Source organism: Callorhinus ursinus, unplaced genomic scaffold (genome assembly GCF_003265705.2).
Source record: "Callorhinus ursinus isolate GAN/ISIS: 27379988/994484 unplaced genomic scaffold, GSC_fseal_2.0 scaffold74, whole genome shotgun sequence".
NCBI classification, from domain to species: domain Eukaryota; kingdom Metazoa; phylum Chordata; class Mammalia; order Carnivora; family Otariidae; genus Callorhinus; species Callorhinus ursinus.
The window spans coordinates 1,490,008-1,496,894 of record NW_027397136.1 but is presented as its reverse complement, the minus strand read 5'-3'; the positions used below and the strand labels follow the sequence as shown (position 1 = coordinate 1,496,894).

The window sequence follows — 6,887 nt, the reverse complement described above, 5'->3', positions numbered from 1 at the left end:
TCCCCACTCCAGCAACCCTCAGTTTGTTTCCTGAGATTAAGAATTCCTCATATCAGTGAGGTCATATGATACATGTCTTTCTCTGATTGACTTATTTCACTCAGCATAACACCCTCCAGTTCCATCCACGTCATTGCAAATGGCAAGATCGCATTCCTTTTGATGACTGCATAATATTCCATTGTATATATATACCACATCTTCTTTATCCATTCATCTGTCGATGGACATCTTGGCTCTTTCCACAGTTTGTGCTTGCTCTTTCCTGATGAGGAAGTCTAGTAGGGGGTTTTATAGGTGAAATGTTATGCCTCTTGCTGTATGTTGCCAAGACCCTTAAGAAAGCTTATTCAAATCTAGATTCTCAATTGCAGAGTATATAGTTCCGAGTTCCTCAGACCCACACCAGTTATCTGAGCATTATCTTTACTGATCTGAAAGGAAATAACAAATAAACATGATATGGCATTGGAAAATGTTTTCTGAACCAACCCTCATTCTTTTAAAACACAACTGAAGAGCCACCTATAAAATCTCTGACAAAATATGGCCAGACCCCAGCCAGGGGCATCCTTATTTCTGCTTATTGTTGAGACAAAATTCTGGTGTAACAAAAAAATTTGGATAGTTCCTAGAAACGTAGCCAGATGGGATTGATTTGATCCCTATCTGAAATTTCCTTGAAAAAAGAGATCATAGTAAATGTCCAACTATTTAATTTATGTCCTGGAGCCTTTGTTTCCCAACCAGCTTTGGACTTTGATTGAAATATAGTGTAGGCACCTTCAAGACCATATCAGAAGTAGCTGTGAAGTGGGAAGTGCACTGGGATTGGGCCAAGGGCCCTGGGCCTCGCCAGGCAGGGCTGCTCAGTACTTGTCCCCTGGACAGGCCCTTGCTGTCCTCACCTGCAGAGGTTTGAAGCAGCAAGGAAAGAGCCTGTGCACCCGGGGGACGGCCCTGAGTCCCTTGCCCACATGCTAGCTGTGCAACTTTGGGCACGTGATGTGCACAGTGATCATGCTGTCTACCTCATGGAGTTGTCATGAGGATCAAGTAACGTGTTAAGAGCTTGGCACACAGTAATCATTTTCCTTTCGCCCTTTTGCTCCGCATCAGTTCAAATGAAGGATTAAATGATCTGATCTCTAAGAACCCTTTTAGATCAAATTTCCTTAGGATTTCAAGTCAGCACAAGTGAGATCCTGCCTTTGGAAGCATTGATTTCAGAGGCGCTATGGAATCCTAGCTCGGGAGGGGACAGTTTTGCTGGCTTTGCATTTTGCACGGGTAGCTAGGCTTCAGCACTCACACGGAGGCCTTCTCCTGCACAGGCCTACTCTACTGTGATGTCTGTGTGCTTCTGTTAGCTTCTTGCCTTCGTGGCTTTTGTCCAGTGCAGAAAATGAATTTCCTGAGGACAAGCTCACCCCTGTCATCTCTTTGACAAGCCCCCCAACCACCTCATCTCCTGTGCACCTGAATGGTGGGCCACACTCAGGCATGACTAACTGGTTGATAGGGAGTTTGATTAACAGGGGATTTATTTCATTGGGTCAGCCTTCCTGGTCCTGGCTTCAATGTCCTACTCACTGCAGCTGGCTATTGGCTTATTTCAGCCCATCTGCATACCCCCAAGACACCCACTCACCTCAGAGCTCCATGTAACTCTCGCAGGTACCCTTCCAGGAGTCAATTCCATGCTGCTCTAGCACGTCTCCACCTGCCCTCATAGGTTAGAACAATGGGAGCGATGATGGCGTCCTGCTGTTTGTTAGGAAAGTAAAACAGAACACATCATTTCCAAATATTACAGAAAAGGAATGACTCATTTAATGTTAGCCGCTTAAATATTATCTTTAGAAATGGCTTCCCTCTGGTTCATCAAGCAGTCTCATCTCCAGTGTATAATGGGAAGGTAATTGCTGAGTTGTAATTCCAACGATATTACCTTCCCTGTAACTCATGCTTGGTGCCCTCAGTGATGGAGCAGAGTTCTCTTGGATTTCCAATTCATGCACATACTGGTACCTTTCCTATTCCCTGCCCTGTGCTCTCACCCATCCTGAGAGGAGTTAATCTACACACAGGTATATCCTGAGTCCTTTTTATGTTTCCAGCACTTTGTGAATTCACCTCGGGGACTCATTCACCTACTTCTTCATTCATTCCACAGATATTTACAAGAGGGATAATAGCCACTTGCTTTGAACACAGAGTTTCTTTCTAATCTTATGAATGGAATATGACTAGCACAGTGCCTGGCACATAGTAGGTACTCAATACTTTTTTTTTTTTTTGAAGCAACTGTTGTGGTTTTTGATGGGCTGTGTCAAATACGGAAGCCCTGGGGCCTAGACAGATTTGCCTGGAGGAAACCCTTTGCTGCTTTCTTCAACAGAATACAGGAATATAGTTTAATCATTTAATCATATATGCAATCATATATTTAATCAAGATACCCCAAAGCCCATTTTGAACATCAGTGCTGTAGCAGAATGAAGCGACAGAGTTCTTTGTGCCTGTATGAGGTCAGTTCAGAGGGCTGTCTTTGTGGTGCTTGTGTTTGATTGTTACAGTTTGCTTCCTTCCTTGCAGTAAGACTGTGGGATGCTTCTTTCTTTTTCTGTCAATGTGTCTCTTTGTGATAACAAGGATCATGTGTTTATTTAGTGTTTTTCATATGCATTATTTTATTTAGTCCTTACATCAACTCTGCAAGGTAAATAGAATCATCTCTAATTTGTTGATTAGAAGCAGGGGGGGGGGAACCCGTTAAGCTTTTAAGAGTTGAGCAATGTGTCAAAGACCACGTGAATAGGGAAGGGGGCAATGGGACCGAGAACCAGGTCTTCTGATTCCGAGCCAGGGGCTCTTTCTCTGCCAGTAGCCTGCCTTCTTTAGCAATTCCTTACTTCATCTCAGGGTACTGGTGACCCGCCACAGACCTTGTTAAAAGAGGGTGTAAATGACTGGGGAAAGGTTTAAGAGGCTGTGCTTCAAAGAGATTGAGATCTAGTGCCTGGGTTTGTGACCTCTCTCTTTACTCGCTGTTGACAGGCCTTTTTCTTCTTTTTCTCTGATGTATAAACAAGGAAGATGGATAGCAGATAGGGTTGCCAGATTTAGCAAAAAACAAAGGAAACAAAGAACAGTAACAACAAAAAACTTAAGATGCCCACTTAAATTAGAATTTCAGATAAACATTTTTTAGTACGTATTTCCTATGTATTATTTGGGACATATTATAAAAAAGAATGATTTTGGGGGGGGTCTAGCTGTAATTCAGATCCAGCTGAGTGTCCTTATTTTATCTGCAACCCTAATAGCTGAGCTCTGGCTGCAGGAGGGGTCTTGGCTCAGTAATGATAGAAGTGCCCAGAGTAGGAATGGAGGCTAGGAAAAGAAACCGGTAGGTTAGGTTGCAAAATCTATAGTGTTAATTAGATAATGCTTCCTGGAAACAATGGTTCCTGAGCTTCTGTTTACACAGCAGTAGGGAAATGATTTGGCAGGTAGCTGGAGAAGGAACCATTCACGTGAACAGGAGAAGAGCAAACTGGAAAAGGATGCTGGCCAGAGGCACGCACACGGACCAAACAAGGGCCAGTTTTCTTTGACTAAAAGTAAATTACTCTTTGAACATAACAGTGTTTTGTCCCCTGCCTGATATAAATGATGAGTTTGGTTCCTGTACGGGAAAGAGGGAAAACAGTGTTGCCTTCCCTGTGCTCTCAGGGTGATCTGACAGTGATTGTTTGAAAATCTTTGGTGCCCTCAGGCAGTAAATTTAAGGAGCAACCTGCCTCGAAAATGGAATTAGGTTGCTAAAGACATCTTTTAGGTGGTCTGGAATTTCTTGAAATCTGGGGTATCGTTTTTTTCCCAATAGTGTCTAGAGATCTCCCAAGCCCTGCTTTTAAGGCTGATTGTGCCTGTGAAGATCCCAGGTAACGGAAGTTTACAGGGTAAGTTGAAAATCACCAGCTTGTTAAATGGGATGATGCAGCAAAGATAAGACATTCTTTGTGAGGTGCCTCTTCTGGGTGTGCAAGGGTTTCACGTGTGCCTTTTCACACGTCTTTGGGAAGGTTCTCCTGCCCCCACGGGAGCAGGGACATGCCTCATGCCCTTATCTGAGTCTCTCTCCCTCTCCTTTCTTTCTAGGGTGTTTTACATTACAGATCCAAGGACCAAGCAACTCCCTTTTAATATTTATATTATATTAATCTTTCTTGAGTTCTAATCATACATCAGATACATAGGAAGATGCACAGTCCAAACCTCCTCCCTTAATGGGTTTTTGAATGCCGACTGGGTGCCTGACCCTGTGGTGGGTCTTTTACCTCCCCTTCGGCACTCATGTTACCGGAGGGAACATGGACTAGTAGCTGAGGGCGCGAGGGACTTGCCTTGTGCCCCACAGCTGATAAGCAGCAGAGCTGAGATTCAAACTCATGTCTTCTGACTCTAAAGTCTTACTTTCTACCTGCCCCAACATCAGTCCAGGCAGGGATGATAAGCCAGGGCAGGGTGAATGGTGCGCAGTGATGTGGGACTACATGGCCTGAACTCCTGTTTCTTTAAGACATGTTTACTCTGACAAGCTGGTGCTGCAACCCCAAGGTTTTGTCTAGCTTCACAGAAGTGTGCATTGAGTCCAGCTTTTCCCAAACATCTAGAACCGAAGCTGGGCATCACACAAGGTCAAGCTCTGGGGCCCTGAACCCTGCATCTCTGGGTTTGAATAATCTGGAGAAGAATCACCTGCTGAGAACCAGGAGAAAGGCAAGCAGGTTCCCTTCCCACCAGTGGATTGTGGGAATGCCTGAAGTTCACTGGAAGGCTTGGTTCTCCCCGAGAGCACTCTGGGGGCGGGGGGTGTTGAAAGTACTTGCAGAGTGTGCAGAGGCCAAGGAGGACTTTGCAAGAACCTGTGGAGCAGGGGTGGCATGTCACTATGAAGCCATGCTGGGCACAGGCGCCACCCCAGACTCAGACACTGCCCTCTCTCCTCCTTCCACCTGCATACCAGCTGTTAACTCCCTAGTAGCTGTGTCATGGCAAGTTCTGGGGGCCCCAAGGAAGGGCTGTGGTAGGAGATTTAGGGGGGTTGCTTAGAGTAGTAGCTATTAACTAACTAGTTCTGAAGTATTTTAATGATTTAAATACCTGGTTAAATCTTAAGTGCTTTATTACATATATTAACTTGGGTAAACTTCACAAATAATTCTAAGAGTTAGATTCTGTTAATATTGACATTTCATGGATATTGAAACTGAGACACAGTCATTAAGTAACTTCCCCAAGATCCCACAGCTGGAAAGTGGCAGAGCTGGATTTGAACCCCTCTGCTTAATTTTGAAGACTGTGTTTTTAATTACAAGGTGATTTCTATCTCTTCATGTAAGTTGCCTCTACTCTTTCTAGAGTTGGTCTAGGCTGTCTACCTGAAATCATTCATTTCAGAACCATGGCATGGAGGTGGCTGAATAGGTTGGGTCATAGTGTGGTCTCTCCCTGAGGTCCTAAAAAGGAGGAAGGGATGATGTTTAGGCCTTGGAACCTTCATGGAGTTCCCCTTTCGTCTTTCTTCCCTGCCAAATTCCAACATCCAGGACCTGGAGGAAGGAAAGGAGAAACTGACCCAGCCCGCCTCCCCCTGCTCCCCCCCCCCCGGGCCTTGCCCAGCACAGGAAACCCCATGAGTCACCTCTGAGACTAGCTAAGTGTGTGAAGAAACTGGGCCCTTGTGGTAGCACTCAGGCTCAAAGGAGCTTTTACGATGCACAGCCTGCCTCTGTTTTCCATCCAGAACCACTGCAGGCCCTCTGGGGTCCTGGGGAGCCCACCTTCCCAGTCTCTCTGGAAACCTTCCCGGAGACCTTGCTCTCCGGGAGGCCATGGCCGTGGCTCGTGTGTCTGTGGGTGGAGTGTGGAAGGCTGGGCTGTATAGTGTGCGCACATACATGTGTGTCTGCGTGCGCATGCGTGTGCAGAGGTACCCCACCCCCCTCCTCGGCCTGGGACAGACTCCTGTTGCCCAGGTTCTAGAGGAAATGTGTCCATTGTTCCAGTGCTTTGGGACAATGGGCTTGCTATTTTTAAAATTTGTGACCCCAGGAAGAGATAGATATTGACACTGTGTCTGCGTCGCTGTGGCTCAGCCCAGTACTTGCCCACTTTCTCTGAACATCCCCTTCACATCTCAGTGCCTGCTTCAGGGTATACCCCAGGAGCACCTTCCAAGCCTTGAGGATGACTCCCTTAGTCTGCCAGTGTGACAAAGTGCAGGTTCGCTGGGTCTCAGCAGGGGGTGATTGGAAGGTCTTACAAGGTAGCCTTGAGAAATCAGCATTTCGCTTATTTCTAATAAACCTAATAAATCTTTGTATCCACTTCATGATAAGAATAGACAGGTAGATCCATAAATACACACAAAGCAGTGTATATGTGACAACCATCTGATTTCTCATTCCCCTCAAAGGCCCTTTTGGGAGTGCCCCATGATTTGAATCATCTGACCTCTGGATTTCTGCCCAACCACCTCTCTTCTCGGAATGCTAGGCGCCCATGTAGCCCTTTGACTCTGGCTAGTGCCACAGACCCTGTCAGACTTAGGTCGTCTGACCCCCTTCCGATGAGTTAGGCACCCCTCCTTGTATGGCAACATACCCTACTTCAGCCCGTCTCCTGCCTCATAATTCTCCTCTCCCCTAAGTTCTTCCATGCCTTACTCTGTGTCCTATCCCTAGGGGTCTATGAGCCTGCCATGTGTGTGCAGTTAGCATCCAGATGAAGGAATGGGGACTCCCTTCTCTGGCTCCCCACACACTCCACACTTTCCCCCCATCTATCGGTGAGGAGTGGACTGAGATTTACCAACA

At 46.1% G+C, this 6,887-nt stretch overlaps 1 protein-coding gene across 1 annotated transcript in view; it reads left to right on the top strand.

Annotated features, from left to right (window-relative positions):
* The window catches only part of CACNA1C (calcium voltage-gated channel subunit alpha1 C), a 649,850-nt gene that overhangs the window by 278,640 nt on the left and 364,323 nt on the right, over positions 1-6,887 (top strand). The window lies entirely within an intron of this gene.